Source organism: Pecten maximus, chromosome 12, assembly GCF_902652985.1.
Source record: "Pecten maximus chromosome 12, xPecMax1.1, whole genome shotgun sequence".
Classification (NCBI taxonomy): Eukaryota; Metazoa; Mollusca; class Bivalvia; order Pectinida; family Pectinidae; genus Pecten; species Pecten maximus.
The window spans coordinates 40,377,551-40,389,712 of record NC_047026.1 but is presented as its reverse complement, the minus strand read 5'-3'; the positions used below and the strand labels follow the sequence as shown (position 1 = coordinate 40,389,712).

The following is a 12,162-nucleotide window of genomic DNA, read 5'->3' as shown; positions in this document are numbered from 1 at the left end:
TTAAAACACAGACGATTATATAAAGAATGTATTTATAAACATACAATATGACAATGAAACAATGACAAAAATAACATATCAAAGACTATTGTAGAAAAGAGAAGTTGACATCTTTACAGAGACACCTTGACACCTATCCATTGGCTTGAGAAGACCTACTTCTGCCAGAAGACTTGAGACTGTACATAGTGTTTTTGTGGGTTTTATAATGCAAAAAAATCATAGCTGCCGGGAAAACATGTTTTATATAAAACAATACCTATTGCAGTTATAAGGAAAGCCATGACTTCCTCGATCTATACTCCATCGAAGTTCCAAAAATCGTAGCACTTAATTAACAAATGAGATAATTATGGAGCTTCATGAACACTTGTTGATACTGTCTGCGTAATGAATTTAAGCACACTGTCATTTCACTTCCGGTGGTCTGTGTTCTCACTTCCGGCACCTGTCAGTCCGAGGACTCAAATCAGACGAAGGATCGACAATCCGAATCTGTCAAAAGAGTACACATTTTGTTATTTACGTTTATGTAGTTCACCTTCAAGAAAATTTAAGACAAGTACGTTCTGGTTTTGTTTGTCAAGTTTTGTTTAAGTAAAAGAAATACCAGAGAGTGTTCTATAGAACTTTAAATTTTCAAAGCATGCTGAACTTGACTATGTTAATTATTGTAATTAATGTAACGCAAGGTAAAATCCATCGAGTATTTGTCAGAAAAAAAAAGTAGGATTTTACAACGAGGAATAATCAGTGTCTTTACCTGGTGCTTCCCAGAATGCAGTTGTGACCAGACGGTTCTTTTCTACCCAATCGTTGGATTCATGCAAGTGATAACAATCCCACAATGCAATATGTCCTTTCGGTTTACCTCCGGTATTAGAGTATGTAATGATTTGGAGAATCCCCTGTTTACCCCAGTATCTTTTCTTCATGTTCGCCGCGTTCACTTGGTGTAACACTGATAAGTTCGGGTCGCCATATTTGTCAGCCAGGTACGGTCCGAACGCAATGGCGTGGTAAATATACTGAAGGCCATTTTTACCAACGACACTATCGCCGAATCGCCCGGACAATTTAATGGGCGACCGACCAAGTGAATGTGGCGGCCCTATTTTATTGAGAGCAGACGACAGGCGGATGGCGCTGGTGTCGTGTGGAAATCCAACATGGCAGGGTCACTTCGACTGAGTGTAGAATGTCGTTGTGGGTGTACTTTCCTCCGAAATGTTTCTGTCCGGGGTAGTGGAGCTTCAGCTCTTTGAACGGTGGTAACTGTATCTATAATTAGAGAACAATATTATCAGTAGCTAATAAGTATGGGTAAAGTTTCGAAATATACTATAAATCAAAGATGGAGGGGATGTTCGGAGTGTCTCGGACCCTTCCTTACCCCATATCTTCATCTAGGCTGACACTCTTCTAACCTTGAACGTACACAGATTTATGTGTTTTGCCAGTAGCGACTTGTTCAACAGAAAATCTTGAAAATTAAATGAATCGAAACGTGGCTTTTATGATTATTTAATAGATACATCAGTTTCCGGGGAGAATGTAATCAAAACTACACCGAAACTTGTTTATTTTACAATGGAATGTACACGTAGTTATGTTTTTAGAAATAATATATTCATTGGCAAAGCTTCCATTTATGACTCAATGCCAAACGTTCATAAAATAACCGTGAACTCATAAGTTATTAATTTGTACTGGCCGGTTAGGGCCGAATTGCGGAGCTCGTAATACCGCTCCCGTTACACTAAGTGTATGCCATGCTTTACTGTATGTACCTTAACATGAACCTTGACCCTTTAATATCTTGGATATCGAGGATGCAATCTGTTTTCGTAAAACCTTGACTGTTGCGAGGATGTTCACCACTCGTTGCTGATGATCATGTTTGAAGCGCGATTGTTTTTAATTTTGAAGGAACCAAAGAGACGACGTGGATAGATAAATAAAAGGACCTTGTGTCTAATACTGTATCTTAGTTTGAAAATTAATATGTTAACATCAAGGAAGTTGGAAAACTCGGATAAACTCGTGACGTAGATACCCTAAACCATAAACGTCCGCTTTGGAAACACTGCTGTCCCGATATAGACTTGTGCACTTTCCACTGCGCCACTCGACTGTCTACTCTGTATTTCTTGTAATGCATTATTTCAAGCAAAACAATTATGACGTTATAAATCGTTCATAGAAGGTAATGAATTATCCTTGCCTTTAACCCTCCTCCCTCCTAGATACAAATATATAGATCTGATATATACTGTATGTCTATGGTTTAGTGAGTTTTTAATTGTACACGCTGTACGATAAAGGAAACCTGTGGGAAGCTACAGACACGGGATATTAAGCAATAACATTCCATAAGAAATAAACGTTAGTCATGCCTGTGTAATACTGGGTTTAATACAGAAATATCTCAGAATCATACCCATCCAAGTGAAAAGATATTCACGAATGACCATGTTTTGTTGTTGTTTAGAAAAGATTGAAAATAATTCCCTTTCGTATCATCAAATTGATTCTCTCTCTCTCTCTCTCTCTGTCTCTCTCTCTCTCTCTCTCTCTCTCTCTCTCTCTCTCTCTCTCTCTATTTGTATAATGCAATGTATCTATTATATAGCATTGTATTACTAAACAATAGCATTGTATCACTATACAGAGTATCTGTTATATATTATCGCATCATTTTACAATGTATATTACATACCTTTGCATATATAAATATGTCCAAAGCAAGAATCTGAACACAACTTTTTTGGCTATATTTTAAGAAGCATGTGCTAATCTATGTAATGGAATTTATGTAAAGTTTTACAAACATTCAAACCGACTATTTACCCTGTATATGTCTATATATCTATTTACAATGCATGGTTTGTTTGTATCGGTAATCAATACATTTTCATGAATATATATATTTACACTTCATGATCGAAGTAAATTGAAATTCAATCTGTAATGGAAGTGAATCACTAATATATGTTTAATACCTGGCTTATGGTAATTAACTTCTACATGTTACTATTAAAACCAATTGATGTACATATACGTGCATTAAAACTCACCTTTTCGGGGTGGATTTCGCTAGGTAGACCTAGGAATAAGCTGAAAACCATGAACATTGGCTTCATGTTGTAAGAGGTGTGAAGTTTAGGAAATAAGCTTCAAGTCTTCCAGATAATTTGTTACTATCGTGTGTTCTCAACAATTTTAGTACCTGCCATTTGGCTGTCTTTCAAAAGCAAAGTGTAAACAAGCTGTCATCGAATGATCAACAACTCCTGAAAGCAGACGCTGTTTTGATGGACCCATTTTTTTAATTCTTTGTGTTGTATGAGACATGCGATTGGACAAAGTGTTAAATTGACAAGGATTAATTCATGCATAAAAGGTGTGTCTATTGTTGGCGCCATTTCATTAACCCCGCCCCTTTCCCCGTAGTCTCGCGCGACCTCAGAGGATCAGTTTGGATCAGGTGGGCGGGGCTCTCGTAGTCTGTACGGTTTTACATGTTTCTGCTCGAGTAGACCTCAAACATTTCTGCAGCAGGTGATGCCTAGCTGTTAAAGTGAACAGATACCACTTAGTCATACATGCTTTAAAATGCAGATATATATGTATAATATATACACAACTAACTTATCAGGTTACGCACACAATGGCGTCGGCTGTCTGTTTTATAACCCTGATGTTTTCCCAACTAAAACGAAACATTAGACCCGGAATCAGTTACCATTGTTATATGCACGCTGATTTAATGTGTCCATCCACGAATATGTTATGTCGATGTCAACTTCGACGCCATATCTATTTATACTAAGTAATATGTCCGGCTCCTTTATTATACTCCAATATCACTAGAACCTGTTTAAAATCAAAACCAAAGAAATTGTCAACCAACACGTGTCACCAGTACTTGCATCTGTAACCGGATTTGACAAAAATTTAAAAAAAAAAAAAAAAAAACTAATTCAACACCGACAACAAATTCTTTAAAAAAGTTTATGGGCCTGTACAATCAAATTAAAGTTAGACTTGTAATTTCCATTTCTACACGATACACTGCAAGGATCTTAGAGGAATGGACATTACAAGTCTAATTCTAATTAGAATGTTAGCCTGTAGGACCTGAATATGATAACTTTATTTGGCTGGGTTGATTGGTGATTTTGAATTCATTTTTGTAAGGCAGATTTTTCGGTTAGAAATGCAAGGGATACAACATGTTCACGTTTACTGTAAAAAGAAGTTAAATTAGGTAAATAAGCAAGCGTTTATCAAAATTACAGAGGATACCGAAATAATAGTGTGACCGTATTTCTAATTCAAAATGAAGACCATCGATATAGTACAAATAGACTAAGACCAGGGGTTTCGGAAAGGTGAGCGTCTTTCTGATTTATTGGCAAAACCCGCCTTACAAAGATTGGTTAAATTCGGGTTACGTCACCATCTCATATTGAGAGGTAGGGTGGTGACAACAGAACCACTAGATATATCAATAACTATCGAACACGTCCAACGTCACATTACATTAACAAAACTCCCTAAACAGATCACAGTATCAACCATTAAACTCCCCCATGGTCATCATCAAGCTGCATCCCTAAAAATGTATTGTTTTCCGTCAGAAGTCGTCATCTGTCACGGAAACCGTGACAGGTGTTAAAGGTAGGCCCCATCTTCTATTCATGCAGATGGAATCAAGTGTAAATAAAAGTCAAAAATAAATAACATCATTTCGAAAACTACTCACAAAAAAGGTTGAAGAAATGCTTCAACCACATCATTTAACGAACTTTTGCGCCCATATAGGATCTTTATAGATAATTTAATAAACCTCTAAATGGTTTCGGGCGTTGAACTTTTTTTTTTAATTGAATGTTGTAGTAAGGTGGTAAGTAATGTGAATTGTGAGGATTTTCTGGTACATTACCGCCACACTGTGTCCAATTATTTTGGAACTAAGTAACAAAACACTGAAAATTACTTTCAACTGATTTAGATTCAGATTTAGATTTTTTTTATTTACTCAGACACACATATGTATGTTACAACAGGTCACACATAAACTTTTACAAATGGCGGAACAATACAACTCTTATACACTCTTTAGAATTTTTTCAAGGCTTTCAACAAACTTACTAACATTTGGGAACACATGAGCATTACATAAAGAAACTAAACCATTCTTTTTTGTCAGATTAGGGTATGTACAATAATAGTTTGGAAAGTATATATTTTTAATTTGGCATACTAATTCATAATTACAAATAAATAAATACCAACATCATCAGAACACAAAGGATAAATTCATCATTACGAGGTATACCAGCCCATCGTCCCGTTTGTATGGCCAAATGCAAATCTGATGTACGGAATTCTACAATATTTTTCGTTCTTTTACATTCAATTTGATAAAACATGGATCTATGATAGGCAGCTATTTTCTAATAATGAGGAACCCTTTTCACGAATTTTACATTTCTGAAGTGTCAGCGATGCATCGCCACAAGCCGGTCACACAGGACAAAACTTCCATAGGCTCCCGTACCGTGACGAGGCGTTTAAACGCCATGTAAGTGTGGCTACAATCACGTGACTAGATTTTTTAAGAATATGCCTACCTCAAGTAGATGCAGAAGAAAAGATGAAAAATTTCACCTGTATGCGAATTCCTTTGATTTTCATTTGAGAGCTGTTAAAGTAAACTGTGATTTTGAAACCAGCATTTTTTATCAAAGAGTGATTTAAATATTTAAAGCATATATGTAGATTTGTATTGGTGTCACGTTCGCGAGTATCTTCAGATTTTAAACCAAAACCACCACGAAGTTTTCATAAAACTTTTCATAGAATATGATCACAATGTCGCTTATAAAAACAAAAATTGCACGCACTTGTGAATGAAAATGTCGTGAAGGAGCTATCGAGTATGTTCCTGTGAAATCCACCCACAATGTAGACGGTCTGTGATAATATGTTGAATGCGATTAACATGTGTGGCGAAAGACTGTCGATGGACTCTGATTATAGTCGGTGAGACGAAACCTAGCAATAGGCGGAGTCATGTAGGCGGTAAACCTGTAACTAACTAACTAACTAACTGTTTAACGCCAACAGAACACTGACTATAGTCGGTGAGACGAAACCTAGCAATAGGCGGAGTCCTGTAGGCGGTAAAACCTGTAACTAACTAACTAACTAACTGTTTAACGCCAACAGAACACTGACTATAGTCGGTGAGACAAAACCTAGCAATAGGCGGAGTCCTGTAGGCGGTAAACATGTAACTAACTAACTAACTAACTAACTGTTTAACGCCAACAGAACACTGACTATAGTCGGTGAGACGAAACCTAGCAATAGGCGGAGTCCTGTAGGCGGTAAACCTGTAACTAACTAACTAACTAACTAACTGTTTAACGCCAACAGAACACTGACTATAGTCGGTGAGACGAAACCTAGCAATAGGCGGAGTCCTGTAGGCGGTAAAACCTGTAACTAACTAACTAACTAACTGTTTAACGCCAACAGAACACTGACTATAGTCGGTGAGACGAAACCTAGCAATAGGCGGAGTCCTGTAGGCGGTAAACCTGTAACTAACTAACTAACTAACTAACACTTACTAACTCACTAACTACTTACTAACTCACTAACTAACTAACTACTAACTAACTCACTAACTAACTACTAACTACCAACTAACTAACTACTAACTAACTATCTAACTAACTACTAACTAACTAATTAATTAACTCACTAACTAACTTCTAACTAACACTCACTAACTAACTACTAACTACCAACTAACTAACTACTAACTAACTATCTAACTAACTAACTACTAACTAACTACTAACTACCAACTAACTACTAACTAACTACTTACTACCAACTAACTAACTATCTAACTAACTATTTAACTAACTAACTAACAAACTAACTACTAACTAACTAACTAACTACTAACTAACTAACTAACTAACTAACTACTAACTAACTCACTCACTCACGTACTCACTAACTAACTAACTACTAACTAACTAACTACTAACTAACTAACTATTTAACTAACTAACTAACACTAACTAACTTACTAACACTAACTAACTAACGATATGTCTCGGTGGAAGGGAACTGGGAGACGTTACAATAAAAGGCAACGACATGTCTCTGTGGAAGGAACCTGGGGGACGCCACAATAAATTGTAACGACTTGACTCAATAGAAGGGACCTGAAAGACGCCACCTTCCCTCCATCTTCCTACACCTTCCCTCCAACTCCCTACACATTCCCTCCATCTTCCCACACCTCCCCTCCATCTTCCTACACCTTCCCTCCATCTTCTCACACCTCCCCTCCACCTTCCTACACCTTCCCTCCACCTTCCTACACCTCCCCTCCACCTTCCTACACCTTCCCTCCATCTTCTAACACCTCCCCTCCATCTTCCAACACCTTCCCTCCATCTTCTCACACCTCCCCTCCACCTTCCTACACATTCCCTCCATCTTCTTATACTTTCCCTCGTTCGTCTCACACCTTCCCTCCATCTTCTTATATCTTCTTATACTTTCCCTCGTTCGTCTTACACCTTCCCTCCATCTCCCTACACCTCCCTCCATCTTCTCACACCTTCCCTCCATCTTCTCACACCTTCCCTCCAACTTCTCACACCTTCTCTTCATCTTCTCACACCTTCCCTCCATCTTCTCACACCTTCCTTGATCTTCTCACACCTTCCCTCCATCTTCCAACACCTTCCCTCCATCTTCTCACACCTTCCCTTGATCTTCCTACACCTCCCTCCATCTTCTCACACCTTCCCTCCAACTTCTCACACCTTCCCTCCATCTTCTCACACCTTCCCTCCATCTTCCTACACCTCCCTCTATCTTCTCACACCTCCCCTCCATCTTCCTACACCTTCCCTCCATCTTCTCACAACTTCACTCCATCTTCTCACACCTCCCCCATCTTCTCATAACTTCACTCCATCTTCTCACACCTACCTTCCATCTTCCTTCACCTCCCTCCACCTCCCTCCACCTTCCTACACCTTCCCTCCATCCCCCCCCCCCTCCATCTTCCTACACCTTCCCTCCATCTCCCCCCTCCACCTTCCTACATCTTCCCTCCATTTTCCTACACCTTCCCTCCAGCCTCCTACACCTTCCCTCCATCCTCCTACACCTTCCCTCCATCTTCCTACACCTTCCCTCCAGCCTCCTACACCTTCCCTCCATCCTCCTACACCTCCCTCCATCTTCCAACACCTTCCCTCCATCTTCCAACACCTCCATACCCTTCCCCTTCCCTTGCCTTCCCACACCCACCCTTTTAACATTTTCCATTAATCTTAAAATTACCCAAATTTAAACCCCTTAAAAATTTTTCCTTCCCCCCCTTCCCCCATCTTCCCAATTTAAAATTTCCATTTCCCAACCTTCCTTTCCCCCCCTTACCCCCCTCTTCCCCAAAAAAAACCCCCCATTTTCCACAACCTTTTCCCCTTCCAATTCCAACAAATTCCCCCATTTTAAACCCCCCTTTTTCCCAACCTTCCTAACCCCAACGGGGCCCCCCGGGGGGGTTTCCACTTCCCCACATTCCTTTCTTTTCCCCACACCAACCCTTCCCCCAAATTAAAATCCTTTCCCACACCTTACCTCCATCTTTTTAAAACCCTTTTAAAAACCTCCATCCTTCCTTTAACCCCTTTCCCCCATCCATCTTCCCACACCTTCCCCCCCCCTTCCCCACACCTTACCCCTCTCCCCACACCTTCCCCCCACCCTTCCCCCAAAAACCCACCTCCATTTTCCCACACCTTCCAGCCATCTCCCTATAACTTCCCACCATCTCCCCATAACTTACCTCCATCTCCCAATAACTTTTCCCAATCTTCCTCCATCTTCCCACACCTTACCTCCATCTTCCCACACCTTACCTCCATCTTCCCACACCTTCCCTCCATCTTCCCACACCTTACCTCCATCTTCCCACACCTTACCTCCATCTTCCCACACCTTCCCTCCATCTTCCCACACCTTCCCTCCATCTTCCCACACCTTACCTCCGTCTCCCAATAACTTTTCCCAATCTTCCCTCCATCTTCCCACACCTTACCTCCATCTTCCCACACCTCCCCTCCATCTTCCTACACCTCCCCTCCATCTTCCCACACCTCCCCTCCATCTTCCCACACCTTCCCTCCATCTTCTCACACCTTCCCTCCATCTTCCCACACCTTCCCTCCATCTTCCCACACCTTACCTCCATCTTCCCACACCTTACCTCCATCTTCCCACACCTTCCCTCCATCTTCCCACACCTTACCTCCATCTTCCCACACCTTACCTCCATCTTCCCACACCTTCCCAATATCCTTGTCACACCGTCATATTAACGAGGAGCATCTTGCGTGATTCTGTTTTAATCGCGGAATGATTTATCACTATTTGATCCGTTTGTGCGGTACATTCTACCAGAATATTAAGAAATCTTTTCCTTATCACCAGCTTTTGGCCATATTCTTTGACACTGGACGGTTGACCATTTCACGGTAGCAGGAATTCCCGCCGAGGTCATTTTGCACCAGTAATTTTGTTTCCAAACGCGAAATTATAGATAACACGAAAATAACATGTTGCGCCCCCTCAGTAATAGATGGGCGTGGTCACACTCTGTCTAAGTGCCGGGACCTTGTCTGTGACCAGTGAATCATGTTCCTCCCTACTCGTTACTACGGGATAACTATTAACCTCCAAACCAAAGTGGTTTAATTTTCCATGAACTCCTACAATGAGATGGTCTGACATTGTCCGGAGTGACATGTGACCTTTATGGCCTCTGTTGACCATCGGTCAGCACAGGTCAAATATACCTTATGTTTATTTCTGACAGTATAACTACAGAACCACAACTAACAAGTAAATTAGAGATAACAATTAAATAATTCACGCACCCCATATAACACCTTAACCTGTTCGGACAAATATTTACATTACGCTTTTACAAACTATAATTTGAAGTGCAATTATTTTCTTGAAATATTAGAACATACAGAAAACAACGAAACAACTAGTCAATGTTTAGACAGAAATGGTAAATTCACTGTACGCGTATTTCTGTAACTGGCCTTTATGGTATCTACAGCGCTTTTATGTACGAGTTGTTTTTTAATGCGACGAACTTCAAGTCGACAAAATAAGTCAAGAAAACGATTTAATCTAAATTTAGCTAACACTCTAATTTCAATATTTTTCTTTAGTTAACACATATTCATTTCCAAAGCATGACAAGAGGATGTTACACAAGGTGTGACAACATTATCAACGCCCTCCAATATACGATAATGGGGTACCCGGTAACTGGGTACCCAGTATCATAATCATAACAATAAAAATGATAAAAACAATAAGAAGGAAAACAAGCAACACGTGAACAGTCACACAAATGTATTACGTACTTAACCTACCGCTGGTCTTGATAGTCTATAGCACATTTCGAAAAAAAAATATTACTGAATTGAATATCATCTTGTATGTAGATATTTAAGCGAGTGTCATATAAGATCAAGAACTGTCGAATATTTTGATATATTATTGAACCTCAAAGAATTTTGTCAATATCTGTTGTTTTTTAGGTATTGTGAATATTAACATTTGGCATCAAAGTCTCCCATTGCCTCAATGTTAATCTGGGCTACATCTTTGAGCGTATATTATGCAGTTCAGATTAGATGACGTGGTTGTTCCGTCATTTTGATCAACGTCACGGAAGTGCTTCGTTATGTGCTACGAATGATTCAAACGCAGCGAGGAAAATTCTTGAGAACAATTGCGTTTCGATGACGTCGTTTTGGCGCTATATTGATCATCGTCACGGCAAGTCTTTCTACTGTGTGTCAGAAACAAGGAAATGGATGAAAACAAATGAATGTATTTATTTAAGAAAGACAGATTTTAACAGAGGTATATATAAATACATGTATAACAATTAAACTCTTTTTAGATTGCATTTATTGACAATATGAATGCAATCTGGGTGACAGATACATAGAATAGCACCATAACGGCTGCCATTCTATTTATCTGTCACCCAGATTGCATTCATATTGTCAATAAATGCAATCTAACAGGCGTTTGATTGTTAATTGAGCCTACATGTAGTATGATATTGTAAACCAACGTGCAGTACCTGCCATAACATTAACATTACATGGACACTACAATTAACTCAGTCCCAATAACTTGCGTCAGTAGGCTTGTTTGAATTTGATAAGCAATAAAGTATGTCTAAACTAAAATTAACGCATCACGATTTAGCGGAATGCTTTCAATTGCGAGATATAATTTACCCTTAAAACATAGACATAAACATGTATATTACTACAGTGGTCATAATGCCGACAGAACGCTGAGACCTGAAAACAAAAACTAACTAACGTTAAGGTTAAAAATTCTCTAGATGGACAGTAAAGATTCTAGATGGACATCTGTTATAAAAACATAAAGCAAAACCGGAAAACGATCAGCAGAACACGACAGGGTCAGAAAACCATGGGACTGTTGGCCATCTCCCAGTGACCCTTAAATTGGTCAAGATGTCCAATGGCCAAGTCCACGTTCTTGTTCACTACAGAGGGATGATCGGCCAGCGGACGTAATTACAAGCTAGTTAAGTTGTTGACAATGATTATTGTCCCGATAACGTCTAAGATGTCCTCCGGACACTTCGGCCAAATACTGACCACTCCTGCTACCAAAGTGACCAGGGAGCCGGACATTAAGAGGATAATTGGCATGGCTTTGTTATGTTGGTTTGTAACGAGACAGTAATTTTACAGGTGACTGTCAGAGCCTGTTTGTCTCATCCTAACTTTAAATAAAAGTATTCATACATCTGTTAGCGACAGTAAATTATACCTTGTTAAGTTAGCGTTCAAATCAAGCGATGTCCATTCTCTGGTCATCAACGACGAAAAGCCACGGTTTTACTGATGTATCGATAAGATCAATATCTGTGAAGAAATAGGAGGCTAGCTTAAATTTTGTTTTCTTTCCTTTCACTAAGACAGGATATAAAATTGTCCAGAAAATGATAATTTCCACTGGTCAGTTTTGGACATTGTCCGGGTT

General features: G+C 39.4%; 1 long non-coding RNA gene across 1 annotated transcript; it reads right to left on the bottom strand.

The window, feature by feature from the left end:
- Window positions 1-3,289, bottom strand: LOC117338839. The gene is made up of 3 exons (XR_004535050.1): window positions 3,078-3,289; window positions 764-1,281; window positions 1-495 (listed from the first exon to the last, which is right to left on the bottom strand). It is a non-coding gene; the product is annotated as an uncharacterized LOC117338839 (long non-coding RNA).
- Window positions 3,290-12,162: the final 8,873 nt, after the last annotated feature.